The sequence below is a fragment of the Macrotis lagotis genome, chromosome 2 (assembly GCF_037893015.1).
Source record: "Macrotis lagotis isolate mMagLag1 chromosome 2, bilby.v1.9.chrom.fasta, whole genome shotgun sequence".
Lineage (NCBI taxonomy): Eukaryota > Metazoa > Chordata > Mammalia > Peramelemorphia > Peramelidae > Macrotis > Macrotis lagotis.
The window spans coordinates 276842607-276858784 of NC_133659.1; the positions used below are offsets into that span (position 1 = coordinate 276842607).

Below are 16178 nucleotides of genomic sequence, written 5' to 3' on the forward strand. Positions count from 1 at the left end.
TTTTCAACCTTCTTGAAATTGTGCAATGGAAAGAACACTGGCTTGGAAATCAAAAGCCCTAGGGTGAATTGTTTGCCTTTGTGACATTGAGCAAATCAGTTCACTTCTCTGGGCCCTGATTTCTTCATCTGTAAAATAAAGGGCTCGGATTAGATGGTTTATAAGTTTCCTTTTAGTTTGAAATTTCTAATTCTGTCATCCTAATTATGTAATAAAATTGCCCAAATTGATAAGATCACTCACTAAAGTTTAAGACTTCAGTGTGGGGCAGCTAGGTGGCACAGTGGATAGAGCACTGGCCCTGGAGTCAGGAGTACCTGAGTTCAAATCCGGCCTCAGACACTTAATAATTACCTAGCTGTGTGGCCTGGGGCAAGCCACTTAACCCCATTGCCTTGCAAAAACTAAAAAAAAAAAAAAAAAAGACTTCAGTGTTTTATGGAACCTTTGAGAACCCTGATAATTTTCTAATCAATGCCACAAATACCAATTATGTTCAAGGAAATGTACTAAAGACTGGGGAATAAAAGATCAAACTATAACAATAAGAAATAACCATTGCCCTAAAGGAGCTAACAGTCAATTAGAATGATTTGCTACAAGTAAACACATTAAACACACACATGTGTATATTCCAAACATTGCTCAGTACACAAATGTTCATATTCAGACATGTGTGTGTTCGTGTACATATATTATATATAATATACATATTGTTATACATGCATATATATGTTTATATATCTGAGTATGATCATTTGAGAAGGAAGAGAATTTTAACCACTAGGGGTTCGTATAAGAGATATCGCATGAGCTGTGAGCCTTGAAGGAAGTTTGAAATTCTAAAAGTTGAATTTGAGAAAGGAGCACATCCAGGTTATAGGACATAAGCTTTTGTTTTGTCCCCTTTACACAGGAGGTTTGAGAGGAAAGATGATGGGAACAGTTTTGGACATGTTGAGTTTAAGATTTCTAATGAACATCCAGTTTGAAATCTCTGGTAGTAGGAGATGCAAGTCTGGAGGTCAGGTAACAGATCTGAGAATCATCAGCATAAAGTTGATAAATGAAATGATGAAAATGGATGACAATACCCAGTGAAATAGAGGGGCAAGGGGAGAGGACCCAGGATAGAGTTCTGAGGGACATCCATGGTTATCAGTTATGGCCTAGATGAAGATCCAAAAAAGGACTGAGAAGGACCATTAAGTCAGATAGAAGAACCATTGTCATTAGGTACTTGTTGGTATTGTTTAGAAATATAGAGAGAAATATAGAGAGAAGAAGGTATTAAAGAAAAGAGGGTGATTAACAGTGTCTGAGGCTACAAAGAGGTCAAGAAAGATGAGGTCCGATTTGACAATTGAAAGATGATTAGTAACTGAAAAGAGCAATTATTCCTTTAAAAAAAATTTTAATGAAAGTTAATGATGGGATCAAAAGCCAGATTGTAGAGTGAAAAGAGAATGAGAGGAAAGGAAATAGAGGCATATAGTGCAGATGATCTCAAGAAATTAAGTCCTAGTCAGGAGAATTGAAATGGAATGATATCAAGGGAGGATAGACAGTTCAAGTTGGGATAAGGGTTAAGGATGGGGAAGATTTGGGCACATCTCTAGGAAGTTTGAAGCAGCTTGTAGACAAGAGGAGACTGAAGATAAGTGAGAAGGTAGGAAGAATGGAGGGAGCAATACCAGCAGATGAGATGGAACAGGGTCACTTGTGTAAGTAGAGATCTTTGGGCTGATGAGAAGGGCCACCTCACTATGTAAGATAGCTTAACGGGGAGCTAGCAGTAGAAGGCATGGGGTAATGAGGGGAGAAGAAGAGAGAACTCTTAGCAATTGAACCTTTTTTTAAAAAAAAAAAAGTAAAATAGGGGCAGCTAGGTGGCATAGTGGATAAAGCACTGGCCTTGGAGTCAGGAGTACCTGGGTTCAAATCCGGTCTCAGACACTTATTACCTAGCTGTGTGGCCTTGGTCAAGCCACTTAACCCCATTTACCTTGAAAAAAACTAAAAAAAAAGTAAAATATAAGGCAAGATTCTCAGCTGAGAGGACTGGGGGAGGAGAAACCATGGTAGGTTTGAAAAGGAATGAAACTTTTGGAAGAACCTGTGATGAATGGGAGTGAATTAGTGAAGTGTAAAAGGATTGCCTTGACATAGTGAGTACCCAGTTGAGGTTATGTAGTATATATTTGTAGTGGACCCTGTCAGCTTGAGTTTGTGATTTTCTCCAGTTTCATTCAAGAGCAAGGGAAGCAGGTAATGACAGTATCTGCATTTAAGTCTTGACTGGTTAAGATTAGGAATACATTAAGGGGGCAAAGGATTCAAGACAAAAGTATAGAGATGAACTGGTTCACTAAAGGCTCAGGGTGCCTGGACTTGGAAAGAACTGAGGGATCAGATTGAAGGTCACAGTAAAAACCCAGTTCTTCCTTGGTAGAGAAAATTTTCTCACCATGGAGTGCCCTCTATCATTTTTGTCTCATGAACCCCTCTCAAAATATTTTTACATGCTCAAAACAAAATACGTAGGATTATAAATTAATTTCTCAGGTTAAGAATCCCTTATCTTAAAGGAAATGGACAATAGCTTTTATTAGGGTGGGAGGTTGGGTCCTTAAATTTAGTACAATCAGTATAATCCCACTCATTTTTTTCCCCAGGATTTGAAAGTCAAGACCCTTTCCTTTAGTGTAGTCCTAACAAGCTGGAGATTAGTTATTTAGTTTATTGAGGATTAGGTTAACAATAGCCAATATGCACCAGCAAAGGGGCTGCCTTGTCAACCTTCCTCTCTCTCTGTAGGATTCTTTACTTAAAGCTTTTATTACTGGGGGTGGGAGGGGAACTTTCTGAGAAGCTTGCTTTATAAATCTAGGTTTAAGCTTCAGAGGTCTCTTGATCACTGGGTTAATGTGTTTCTTTTTGATGGATTTTAAATTTAAAGATCTATAATCCTCCTTGAATCACTTTTCTGTTTGGACTCCTAGATTAGGTCTATATTGGACATCAAAATGTTCTGTTGCAGTGATTGAAATGCCCTTATTGAGACTTTAATAGGTGTCCCTGGCAGTTTTTTGACAAAGGCATACAAACAGAAAACAACATGCAAAAAACAAACAGCATTTTGCACATTCCAGAAAGGTGCAGAACTCTACGCCCCTCCCTTTAGTCCTCAGTTCCAAGATGGAAATAGTGTTCATCTTATCTCCCATATCATCTCCTCCCTCCACAGATCACACACACACACACACACACACACACACACACACACACACGCACACACATACAATAACAAGTTCTGCTCCAAAGTTCCAACGTGATGGGATTCTTTTTGTGAAAAGATTCTTCCTATCCCAGTGGTATGAAAAATCTTCTTCCTATTCTTTGAAAAGCTTTCAGCATTGAGGCAGCTAAGTGGAGGAGGATAGAACACTGGCCCTGGAATCAGAAGGATCTGAGTACAAATTTGACTTCAGACACTTAATTTCCTAGCTGGGTGATATTGGACAAGTTACTTAAATCCATGCCCTTGTGGGGCGGCTAGGTGGTGCAGTGGATAGAGCACCTGTCCTGGAGTCAGGAGTACCTGAGTTCAAATCCAGCCTCAGACACTTAATATTTACCTAGCTGTGTGGCCTTGGGCAAGCCACTTAACCCCATTTCCTTGCAAAAACCTAAAAAAAAATTCATGGCCTTGACAAAAAGAGAGAATATATAGAAAAGCTTTCAGCAAAAATGAGGAAAACTAAGTTTAACATTCTACATGTTAAAGATGGACAGCAAAAACCTGGTGATATTGATTTAAAATAGGCTAGGAGAAGGACCAAACCTATGCTTTCATTGATATGGGGAACTCCCAAGTGAGTTAACACCCTTTGGCAAAGTATGTTGGCATCTTCTCTACAATCTAAAGTCTTAGGGCTTTGCTCAATATGTTTTAGAGATGCTATTCAAACCTAGATCTTCTGGTTTTGAGGCCAACTCTTTAACCATTATACCATGATAGTTGTCCCTTTAATATCCATGGCCTCTTAGCAATAAAACAAAGAGTGATTGTTCATTTGTTTGGAATATCTAGAGCAAAATGGGTGACTTGTGAGGTTATTCCCATCTTCAATAGGAAATATTAATATAGGGAACTATAATTCAATCTCTTTTATTCTCTTTTATTCATTCTCCCACTGTTGGAAATTAATACATTTCCTGGACCACCCCACTTTTCTTTGTATTTGATCCCACAAAAATAATACAGACCTAGAAAAATAGCATTTTGTCATAGCTCAGATGGATTGATTTATTAAGAGCATCCCAGAAGACCCATCTAATAATATGTGAAGTTCTTAAATTTGTGCATAGCATCTTTTTTTTAAAATTTGTATAGATAATTCACCCAAATATCTATAGTTAAAAAATAAAAGCTACAAACTAGAAGTGAAGGAAAAGAAGAGCAGGCATTCATTGTAAATTAACATTTCTGAGGCAAGATTATAAGGAAAGACAATTTTGAATGAGAAAAGGGCAGCTTTCCTTCAGTCCTGTTGCTGGATGTGTGCATCTAATAATGGAAGGTATTTGCCATTAGAATTCATGAATTGATCCTCCTGAGAAGCCCAGGGTTTCTCCAGCTCAGGATTTCTTCCAGAGCTATGGAGCCATATTTAATTTTTAATATAGCTTCCTGAGTACTATCACCATCCTGCTGACATTCCTTCAGTGGCTCTTGCAAATAGTGGGTACATTCTAATGAAGAATAACTCAGTTGGTTAGAGTACCAATCTTGTGCAGATGTGCTTATGGATTCATCTGTGGAGGCAAAATAACTTTGCTCCATTCTAGGATCATATTGTACTCCTAAATCTGGGCATGTCTATAGATCTGTGCTATTGGTCAGAAGGAAGAACTCTTGAGAGAAGATGATGCAGTGATTCAAGTGTATTCAGTGTCAGCCTAGAAGGAAGTCTTTTATCCCCAGCTTTTTAAAAAAGGGCCTAGGAAGTTGATAAATGTTTTTTGACTATCTGAAGGACCCTCAGAAATCCATCTTTGGTTCTGTTCTTTTTACCAATGACTTAGATTGAAGCCTAGATAGAATAGAAGGAAAAATGATAGCTGAAACATATATGGGAGCCAGAGAATCAGGATCCAACTAGATCCCAGTGGGTTAGATCAGGAATCACCAAACTATTGTAGTCTCTGGATCAAATGGGTTTGTGGGCAAAGAATGGTTTTTATATTTCTAAATAAAATTTTATTGTCTTTAAAAATATAAAAACCATTCTTAGCTTACATCCCTTCACAAACAATCCTACTAGTCTTAGTGTGCTGATCTCTAGGTTAGAAAAATGGTCCATATCTAATATTCATTTGAATAGGGATAAATAAAGTTGAAAACTTGGGCTCAAAATGAATACAATTGCCTAATTTAAGATGGTAGAAAATGTTGCTTGATAGTAACTCACATAAAAGATAACTGGCCATTAGTGGACTTCAGCTTCATTGTCAGTCTAGAATACAACTTGGCAACCACAAAAGTTTTGTGATCTTATTCTTAGAAGTATAGCATCCAGAATTAAAGAGATGATCGTTTGCTGAATGCTCTTGCCATGAGAAGACTACATCTAAATTAGTCATTCATTTCCACATCCATATATTCAGAACATTGACAAACTGGAGTGTAATTAGGATGGTGAAGTGATTTAAAACTATAAAATTCAAGGATCACTGGTTGAAAGAACTAGGGATGAAAGAATTAGGAAAAGATCCAGGATAAAGCAGTTTAGGTGGGGAAGCTGGTGATCTCCCAATATCTGAAAAGCTATCTTAGAGAAGAGGGATTATACTAATTCTGTTGGAACATGGAGAGGCAGTTTTCAGCTTCATAGAAGGAAAAGCTTTCTAACAATCAGAATTCCACAAAATTGGAATCGGCTTGCCTCCCTTTCACTTTGAAGCTAGATAGTTTCTTATCAGAGATAGCATAGAGGTACTCCAATTTGTAGTGAGGAGGGTGACAGAAATTAAATTAGGTACCCTAGGAAGTCCCTTCCTGGTTCCAATTTTCCATCTCCCCTTCCCCCATTATGTTCTTGTTCACTGTCATTATCTTTGTCCTATGCTCACTTCTCTCATTCCTTTTCTTCCCCTCAAACTAAACATCTCCATATCTATCTCCAATCACTAATTCCTTCAATGGGGGCAGCTAGGGGCTATAGGTATGCCAAGACTTTAGTCAGGGTTCTCATATCTTCAAATCCAGCTTCCAGTGTGATCGTGGACAAGTCACTTAATCCTATTTGCCTTAGTTTCCTCATATATATAAAATGGATTGGAGAAGGAAATAGCAAACTATTCTTGGATCTTGACCAAGAAAACCCTGAATGGGGTCACAGAGAGTTGGACATGACTGAAACTTGTGACTTCAACATATGAGAATTGTTGGATTTTTCTTTTTTTTATGGGGAGAGAGGGTTTCTGCAAATGTCCTTTCATTAATGTAGTAGAAAACTCCTAGTGAAGAAAAGCCCTCTACCAATACTGATCTCTAACATGTAGTCATAGAGAATTGTCCAGGTTGGGAGGAAAAGGTTGGGGAAGGGATACTGAAAGGGTCAGAAAGAACCTCATGTATCAGAGGAGACTCAAACCTAAGTTTTCTCAGATCTGAGACTGATTCTTTGCCTCCTAAAACATGCTGCAGTCTGCCTATGGAAGGATACAAGAGTGAACAGGGTGTGGATCAGCTCTAGTAGCCCTGCTGTTCTACCCTTACTAGAAACACAGAGGGTTTCCCAAAAAGTCTGATTTTTTAAAAAGACTCAAGGTTCCAACTCCTCCACCATTATTAATTAAATTGAACATAAAATTGAGGCCATTAGTCAGTGTAGTGGATAGAATACCAGATCTAGAGTCAGGAAGACCCAAGTTCAGTTTCAGACATTTGACCCATTTGCTTCAACTTCCCTATTTATAAAATGATATTAATAAGTCACTAAGACTCTTGTACCAGTCTTATCTTTAATGGAAAAAGAAGGTATGAAAACATAATGTTGTGTAGTGGATAGAGCACCGACCCTGGAGTCAGGAGTACCTGAATTCAAATCCAGCCTCAGACACTTAATAATTACCTAACTGTGTGGCCTTGGGCAAGCCACTTAACCCTATTGCCTTGGAAAACTAAAAAAACAAAAACAAAACAAAAACCATAATGTTCAGATAACCATCATGGAATACAAAGAATAAAAAAACAGATTTTTTTCTTAAATTTTCTCATAAATCACTTTATTTGAGGAATCAGTCAATCAATAAACATTTATTAAGGTCTTCAGATCTTACTATGTGTCTGGCATTTTATCAAGGACTGGGATTTTTCTTGTATGACAAAAACAAGACAATAAATGTGCATTATTTGAGGCCCTGGCCTCAAATAATGCATGTTTATTCCCATTTTTCTGGTTTTTTATTTTATTCTCATTTTTCTGACTTTCTGTGGTACTTTAATAGTATTTTCTCTCTGGTTTATCATTGATTCTCTCTTTGTAGATGAGCCAAGCAGATAGTGAACTGAGGTACTAATTCTTAGATTACTTCTCTCTTCCTTTATCCAGTTTCCAAAAATCCTCATGTAAAAAAGGTTCATTTAATTTACTTCTGTTTCCAAGATGAATGTCAGCTTCATTTCTTTTCTTATTTTAATTCCAACAAGACTAGCTCTGAGCACACTGTCATTTTGTTCCTGTCCCCTATTAGCATGGTGAGATTTTCCTTTCTCTTTTGTCAGTAGATAAAGGAGCATATCCTATTTGTCCCTGGCTCTTTTATTCATTTCCCTTACTGTAGGAATATTTTTTAAAGCATTTTGATTCAAATTCTAGCTCCAGGACTTAGTAGTTGTTTCTCCAATGGGACCCCATTTATCCTGTGAGTAAAATAAGGATAGGGACATTTTCTTAACCTACTTTACCATATTTCATTATCAGAAATTGAGTGTTGAACCTGTAATCAATGATCTGAATTCAAATTCAGACATTTCCTGTGCAAGTCACTTAATCTGCTTCACTTCCGCAATCATAAAATGAAGATAAAATTCATTTCATCTACCTATCTCATAGTGTTGTTGTGAGCATCAAATGAGTTAATTTTTTTTTAAAAATACTTAGCATGACATAGTGCCATATAAATATTTATTTTTTGCAAGGCAATGGGGTTAAGTGGCTTGCCCAAGGCCACATAGTTAGGTAATTATTAAGTGTCTGAGGCAGGATTTGAACTCAGGTCCTCCTGACTCCAGGGTGGTGCTCTATCCACTGCACCACCTAGCTGCCCCAAGTGCATCTAATTATTGTTATTATTGTTACAGGCTTAAGAAAAGTATTTTGAAAACTTTTTTAAGTGCTATAGAAAATAGAATTATGAATAGCATTCCTCTTAACTCAAAGATTCTTTTACCAAGTGTGTGACCTTGGGCAAATCACTTAAACTGTCTAGACCCAAGGAAGAGTGTGAATTCATAACCTCTGAGGCCCCTTTCAGCTCTATCATCCTCCTTAATCTCCTCTGTTTCCATGGGAATCTGTTTTCTCAAGGATCTGAATTCTCATATCTGATTCTGCCTTCAGTCTATTACAATATGTTGTTCTAGTTGAAGAATATGAAAAAAATCTGGCCTTAAGGCCAAAGAGGGTTGGATTCCATGATTTCAAGGTCCATTTGAGCTCTAAATTATCATCCCTGCTCTTCCATTTTATACATGAGGAATCAGAGGCCCAGAGAACTAGACTCCACAGGGAGTATGACGACTAGGGCAAGAGTGATCACTAGACTAAGCATGATAACTCATCCAGCTATGATTCAGTTCCAGTGCTTCTAAATCAGAATCCAGTTCTCTTACCACTTTAAGTCTCCTATTGTAATCCCCTTATAACTAATTGTCAAACTTTAGATGTCAGAAAGGGAAGGAAGCTTTAGAAATGAAAAGATTTAACTGTTTGTGTTTCAATTCAACTCAATATTGATTGGAAGCAAGTAGGTGGAGCAAATAGTATGGGATATGGGAGTCAGGGTGCAAAAATCTGGTCTCATACACTTACTATGGATAAGTCTAAGTCTTCAAGTATTATATAAATGTTAATTATTATTATTATTTAACATCTATTTTGAGAAAATCCCCATTCTAGAGACATAATTGTATAGTTTTATATGCTAGGTACTGAGGATACAAAGAAATAGTTCCTGTCCTCAAAAAGCCTACATTTTACCATGTGGCCAACTACACACAGAAAACTAAACTAATATTATCCTTTATATACTTTATATTCCCCAATGAAGAAGTCTCATTCCTTCTTCTAGATTCTAGAATGGTTAAGACAGTCTAACACTAGAGAAATTCATTCACTGTGGTAGTGGTGTGGTTCTCAATTTTTTTAATCTTAGGATCCCCTTCTCATTCTTAAAAATTACTTAAGATCCTAAAGAGCTTTTGTTTATATAGGCTATAATCTGACAATTTTTACCATATTAGAAATTAAAATCAAAAAATTTCTTAATATTCATTTAAAAATAACAATAAATTTTTGTTTAATAGTACTTTTATAAAAATAACTTTTCCTAAAACAAATATGGTAAGAATGGCATTGTTTTATATATTTTTGCATAGTTCATTAATGTCTATCTTAATAAAAGGCTGAATTCCCGTATCTAATTCTGCTTTTGATCTATTACAATGTGTTCTGGTTGAAGTATATGAAGAAAATCTGGCCTTAAATAGAAACACAGTTGGAAAAGATATTTTAAAAAGTAAATGATATCTTGGGATCATTTTGAAAAGTTTTCAACCCTTGGACCCCAAAACTGCAGAACTATTAAGTGTCAGAGTCAGAATTCAAGTCTCCTGATTTTGTACCTTTTTGTACCTTCTTCCTACCTTTCATATATGCTTATTTTATTTACTAGATTTTAAGTTCTTTACAACTTGGTTCTGTGTCCCATTTTCCACGACAGCTCTTGATCAGTAAATATTTGTTAAATTGACTCAAGTTGAACAGGTGAATAGTACTCTAGAGACCAAAATGGTTTCTAGGGATAAACTTTGAAAATTCAGAATTCTGAGAATACTAGAAATCTATCTTCCCCAACTCTGGGTATATAAATGAGGGTTAGGGTCAAACAAAAAAAAAAGGAGGGAGAGAAGGAATGTCAGCTGAGATTTTCTTTGGTGATTAATGACTATGCAAGTAGTTAAGTAAAAAAGATTGTTTTTTTTTAAAAAAAGCCTCAATAGTGATTACTCTGGCAATTTTGGCAAAACCTTATTCATTTAAATTTAAATCAAATTTGAATTTTTTATAATTTGAGCATGATTGATAAGACTTTGGCATTATTTTAAAAAGCAAATTAACAATGTTAACAAAAAGAATAAAGAATATATACTTTACAAATCATTGCATGGATTAGCTAATTACTGCATAAATATAAATAATTCTTATCTACTATAAAGGCAGACCCATCTTGAAACCTACTTGGCAAGATTTTCTTAACCAGGATATCAGATTTCTATAAATACTTGATAATAACATAAAATTTCATTTTTTAAATATTCTGCAATTCAAACAAAATTTCCCCCCCATATTAACAGAATATTGAAATTGCTTGCTTTTACTTTTATCTAAAAATTATCTTTTTCCTAAGTCCTAGTGTGGTATACTTGAATGTTGAGTGTGAACTAGTTTTTATTGTCAATTTATTACCTGTTAGTATAATTAACTGAACATATTTTATTCCAATTATAATTAACTACATGGATTCTCATTCAACAACTGTAGTACATCATATAAACAAAAAATTAATTGACTATAAATTAGTAACATATTTGCTAGGTCATTTATTTATTTATTGAAGCATTTGTGCTTAGCAAAGTAAAGGCCTCTTTAAATATCTGAGAGTAATGGCAATCTCCTTTGGGGATAGTTCAGAAAGACAGGATTTCAATATGGTCTTTAAACTGTAGGTCTCCCAGTTATTTAGCTTAGAAAAATAAAAATGTCTACAGTAAGCCTAGAATGGCACAGAAACCTAGATTTGCTTTTTCCAGTTTCTTTCCCAAATTAAAGAAATTAGAAAGTGAGAATATATGGGGTCAGTTTGATCACATTGGTAAGAAGTGCAATCCCTGAGCCCCACTTCCCTTCCTAGCTTATGCTGAATATTGTCTGATGTGCCTAATGGATTCACATTCAAATATGGTTGAGGATAAATTCACATTATGTTTTATCATGCTTGTTTTCTTCTATGGTCCCCTAGCTTTACTAATATTTTTTCTGTTCAACTGTTTGCTTATCATTTGGGAAAAAATATTTTCTAAAATTGGTGAAGGAAATATGGACTTCATTTCTCTGAGTATTCAGATGCAGAGGCTTGAGTGCTGACTAATGACACAATACACTGAAAAAAGACTTTTATTAGCTTGCCCTCTGGAATATCCTATTCCAAGTCCTCTAACAGAATTCCAAGCCCTTTAACATAGAAATTGGTAGATCTTTTGTAACTTGACAGTGGGCTCTACAATATTTCAACTCTTTTTGACTGCTTAATGGTAATTTCTCCCTGACCATGGACCTCTGGAATTTGGTTTTAAGATTCCTGAAATTTTTCATTTTGGGAATCTCCTTTAGCAGGTAAACAACTGATTCTTTCAGATTCTCTTTTACACTCTGGTTTTCCTTGATAATTATTGAAAGGTAATGACTAGGCTCTTTTTTTTGATCATGGTTTTTTAGGTAATCCAATAATTCTTAAAATTATCTCTCTTGGGGGGGGGGGCAACTAAGTGGCACAGTGGATAGAGCACTGGCCCTAGAGTCAGGAAGACCTGAGTTCAAATCCAGCCTCAGATAATGAATAATTTACCTAACTATATGGTCTTGGGCTGATTTGCCCAAGATACTCCATTGCCTTGCAAAAGAAAAAAAAAACTAAAAAAAAATTATCGGGGCAGCTAGGTGGCGCAGTGGATAAAGCACTGGCCCTGGAGTCAGGAGCACCTGGGTTCAAATCCGGTCTCAGACACTTAATAATTACCTAGCTGTGTGGCCTTGGGCAAGCCACTTAACCCCATTTGCCTTGCAAAAAAACCTAAAAAAAATTATCTCTCTTGGATTTATTTTCCAGGTCAGTTGTTTTTCTAATAAGATATTTAACTTCTATTTTTAATTTTTTTAATTTTATTTTGTTGTTTCTTGACGTGTTATGGAGTCATTAGCTTTGACTTACCCAATTCTAATTTTTAAGAAAGTATTTTCTGTAGTGAGCTTTTTTTTTCCATTTGACCAATTTTGCTTTTTAAGGTATTCTCTTCTCTTCCTTTGGATTTTTTTTTGCCTCATTTACCATTTGTTCTATTCTTTTTTTACAGATGTTACTTTTTTCAGTATTTTTTGTGCCTCTTTTATCAATCTGTTGACTCATTTTTCATGATTTTCTTGTAACATTTTTATTTCTCTTTCCAGTTTTTCTTCTCACTCTCTTGATTTTTAAATTATTTTTTGAACTTTTCCAGGATTTGAAATCATTCATGTTTTTCCCCCAGACTTTGGATATAGCCATTTTGACTTTGTTGTCCTCTTCTGAGCATGTGTTCTGATCTTATCACCACAGTAACTAGAATCAGGATCTTTTCTCTATTGTTTACACATTTTTTCAGTCTGCTTCTTGACTTTAAACTCTACTCAAGTGAGGCTCTGCTTCCAGAGTAGAAGGGGCACTGTCTCATATTTCAGAATTTTTGTGCAGCTGTTTTCTGAATTTTTCATTTCTTCCAAAGTATTATGATCTAGGGAGAGTTGTATTTGTTCCTCACCTGTGAGTGACCACAAGCACTGTTCTCCTAAAACTGTGAGGAGGGTCCCAGCTTCCTTGTAGTCACAAGGTCTTATATGTTCCTCCTTGCCCTGAAACTGAGATTTAGGATTGTGACCCATATCTAAGTAAAGCAACAGAGTCATGATCCCAATGCCATAAAGAAACCCCCCATTCTAATCTCCTTTTAATCAGGTATCTAACCCCTTTACTGATTGTGGACCAAGAGGTCCAGAAACTACCACTGATTCAATCTCCTCCAAAGTCTACTACTGAGGCATGGCCTGCACTCCATTCTCACCCTGCTGCACCAGACCTTTCTTGCCAACCTTTTGCTTTATCTTGCAATGGAAATGTGTTTCATTCTTTCTTTTGTGAGTTCTGCTGCTCCACAGTTGTTTTGAAACATTTGAAGTTTGGGGAAGTGCACAGGTGAGGTCCTACCTTTTCTCCACCATTTTCAAAGCTTACATTCTATTGATATCTTTCAATTCACTTATCTATACCTTCTAGATTATGATTTCCATCGTCATCATCTTACATGGATTTGTTGTTAAACATCTAGTTGTTGTACTGTTTGGTAAAGCCAATAGAAAAGGCAGAGGAAATAGTCACTGGCATATTTGACATCAACATGAGCTATCATCTTCCAGTTTTTTTAAAGCAGTTTTTCACATCTATTATAGGATAAGATTCATTCCCCTAAATATCTTCCATCATGAAGTTAAACATTAAAAGCAACTTCATTATTCTACATTTCAGCAGGGTTCACTTCAAAAACGATTTCCTCAAAACTAGCCAACACAATTTTTGTTCCTTGAGTTTTGGTGATAAGTCCATTGCCGGTGTTGTATGCAACATATCAAACTTATCTGGTGCTTTGAAAATGGAGCCTACATCTTTCTTTTTTCATTCCTTTTGTCTTAGTGTTGTCAACCATCACATTGCCTCTCAGTAAGCCAAAAGAAATATGAGGTATTTTATCAAATGATAGCTAGGTGAACTGCATCTACAGCATTTCCTTTATCTGCTAGTTTAATAATTCTATCAAAAAAAGAAATGAGGTTACTTAGACATATTCACTATATTCTTTAATAATCCATTCTAGAATGGATTTTTTCCCAGGGATAAAAAATTATGCTGATTTACAGACTCTGTTCTCTCTTCTTTTTTTGAAAATAGGGTATCAAACTTGTATGTTTTGCTTTGAGTTTTCAGATACCATTGAAAATAGCTCAGCTGTCACATTGACCAGGTTTTCAAGATCTGAATATGTAGTTCTTTTGAGAAGATAGTTTAATTCATCAAGGGCAATGAGGTGCTCTTTGCCTGTCCCCCTATTTAGCTTGAATATCAACTCCTTGTTAAGCCATTTTTGTTGCCGTTTCTGGTCTAAAGGGCACTCTCCCTTTCACAGAAAACAGAAATAAAATGAAAATCAAATCACTCTACCTTCCCTCTATTGTCAATTATCTCATCCACTCAAGCAAAGCTCCTATTTCTTCTCTAATCTTTTTTCCCAAGAAAGCTAAAACACTTTTTTTTGCTGTCTTTAGCTTCATGAGTCATGCCTCAGTTCATTCTAACCTTCAGATTTTCTGACAATATTTTTATAGGACTGTGCCACACTCTTCTTCATTCTCATCAGCCTTTCTTTTATCTTTTATATATTTTAAAATCTAAGTGAGCTCACTGTATTTCCACAACAATTTCTTTTGTTAAATTGCACTTTTTTCTCATTGGAATTGTTTTCCTTTGTGTCTTCAGAATTTAATTCCTGATTACCTTGAAGGATTTTTCCCTGGGCTCCTGTCTTTCCTCAGAACCCTTTGAAACCAGATTCCCCCCAAATTTAGTATATTTGGTAGATTATAATTGGATTTTTTCTAGCATTCTGTTCCTGAGTTCTCACCATTTCCATTTCCTCGCCATTAATGCAAATCAGATTAAGAATAAAAGATTATCTTTTTGGTTCTTGGAAGAACTTCCTAAAGGATGAAAATTTTACTTAGAAATTGAACTGTCAAAAAGTTATTAGCAGAGGAGCTTCATAAGATATTTCTGCATAAAATCTCCTATCACTCCTATATCATGTCTGTGCCATGTTTGTGGTATTTCCCAAAAACTTCATTTCTCTTTGCCCATTTATAGTGTACTCGACTATCAAAAACCACTTGTTCCTCTTCTGACCATCACTCAAAAATCTCTCCAACATACATCTCCCTTCTGATTCCTGGATTTCCTCACATGAGTATATCTTTTAAATATTTAATGCTACTTTCCTCCAACCTCTGTTCTTTTTCTTCTGAAAAAGACATTCCTATCCAGGAGAGAACCATAGTTTATAGTTATGGATTTCTTCCCACAAAGTCTGACATCTCTAAGATCAAATTTGCCTCTTTGTGTAGGGACCTTTAATTTTTCTTGAAGCTATGGGTTATACTTTTGCAAGTTTTTTGGATTTTTGTATGGTATGAATACTTAGCTGCCTCAGCTGCTATTCTTCTGTTTTTGTGGCTACTCTTAAAATATCTGACTTGGATGATACAGCTAGTCCTGCTTCTGTGAAACTAATGAATCTTCCAAAGTTGTCACATGATTTCAAATTCATACTATTCAAAATTATTTAAAATACAGTAATTTCTACTAGCTCAATGGAAATATGAAATGAGGAAATCATTCATAATTCTAATTGGGACCTAACTGTATAGCATTATTATGCAGTCAACTATTATGATAGATATCGTTCTTAGTTTCAAGGGTTATTGATAACATTTGTAAAGCACTCGGCCAAATTGATTCTATTCATCCTCTAGTCAGGAATCTGTCATCCCTCTTTTGCAAGACATGGTCCAGAAATCCAAATCCCATTCTCAGGTTTGACCTTCTTAGCCAGCTGTTGACATTCCAAATTAATTTTTCTCTTCTATAGTCTTTTCCTTCAGTGGACAACAGTTAGGAAAACACAACTTTTGCCCCCTAAAATCTTCAGTTTTTTTAATAAGACTTTTTAAATATTATATTTAGATACTTTCTGAGAGTGTCATTTGTGCCCATGGAAATCAACAAAAATGAGGAACTGTCATCCGGTTACATTTAAGATGCATACACTATACATATTGACACCATATTCCAACATGTTTTGTGGGAGGTGTGTTCAAATTCCCACACACAGTCACCACCATCCATGTATATCACCATATAGCTCCCAGAATCCCCTCTAATTGGTGACATTAGGCTTCTGTTGCATTGGTGTTAGGCTACAAATTTTTCCATAAGGCGAATCATGAGCATTAGAGAAGTTCTTAAGTTTG

At 35.7% G+C, this 16178-nt stretch overlaps 1 protein-coding gene across 7 annotated transcripts in view; it reads left to right on the forward strand.

The window, feature by feature from the left end:
• The window catches only part of GRIP1 (glutamate receptor interacting protein 1), a 739827-nt gene that overhangs the window by 711040 nt on the left and 12609 nt on the right, over positions 1 to 16178 (forward strand). The window lies entirely within an intron of this gene.